An 852-nucleotide genomic window follows, 5' to 3' on the forward strand; every position below is an offset into this window, starting at 1 on the left:
TTTTCCAGAATGTCTCACCATCTCAGCATATCACACAATAATACACGACCGAAGTTTGATTATTTCTGAATATCAGAAGATAAAGCTTCACGCTTCAGGATTTCTATAAAGGTTACTTGCTATTGTAACATTGCAACACCGAAGGTGCCAAATGTTGGAAGATCTCGGACATCAGATGTTATTATATCACAGGCAATAACATGCATACTTTGATTCTTCTTTTCCAGTTATAATACATTTCCTTCTACGTAGCTCTGTTTTGACTTGATTTATTGGTAAAAAAAATGGTGCATCGGCCGGGAATCGAACCCGGGCCTCCCGCGTGGCAGGCGAGAATTCTACCACTGAACCACCGATGCTTGATATACATACATGAAATCGCGTTTACTATAGCTCTGATAAAAATGATTTATTCATATGTTAACATTCCTAACAAACCATGTTAATAATTATAAAGCTTAATTCACCTAGTGAGCCGCATACTGTATAAGTCTAACAGGATTGATCAGAAGTCGGTCATACCTGTATATCATTGCAGGCAGCCATATTTTGTATGTGCTACATGTACTACAAGCGTCCAGACACGAGTTAAACGTGTTATACACATTAAAAGTAACACCGTTATCAAACATCAAAGATAAAATGTCGCTACCTGTACACTGTACCAATTGAACTTGTCGTGACCAATCAGTTCGTCAGAAGTCGGTCATACACGTTTTTTGGGTTTGGATTGAAATATCATTATCTGTGCATGTATATTGTTAACCATCGTTTATATTTCAATATAAACGCTTTTCTCTATTACATCTTTAGTAAATTTATATTCTGAGATGTTTTAATTTCATATAAACA

At 35.9% G+C, this 852-nt stretch overlaps 1 non-coding gene across 1 annotated transcript; it reads right to left on the reverse strand.

The window, feature by feature from the left end:
- Positions 1-288: 288 nt before the first annotated feature.
- Trnag-gcc lies at positions 289-359 on the reverse strand. Its single transcript has one exon. It is a non-coding gene; the product is annotated as a tRNA-Gly (tRNA).
- Between the last annotated feature and the right edge of the window lie 493 nt (positions 360-852).

This window comes from Mizuhopecten yessoensis, unplaced genomic scaffold, assembly GCF_002113885.1.
Source record: "Mizuhopecten yessoensis strain PY_sf001 unplaced genomic scaffold, ASM211388v2 scaffold9431, whole genome shotgun sequence".
Lineage (NCBI taxonomy): Eukaryota > Metazoa > Mollusca > Bivalvia > Pectinida > Pectinidae > Mizuhopecten > Mizuhopecten yessoensis.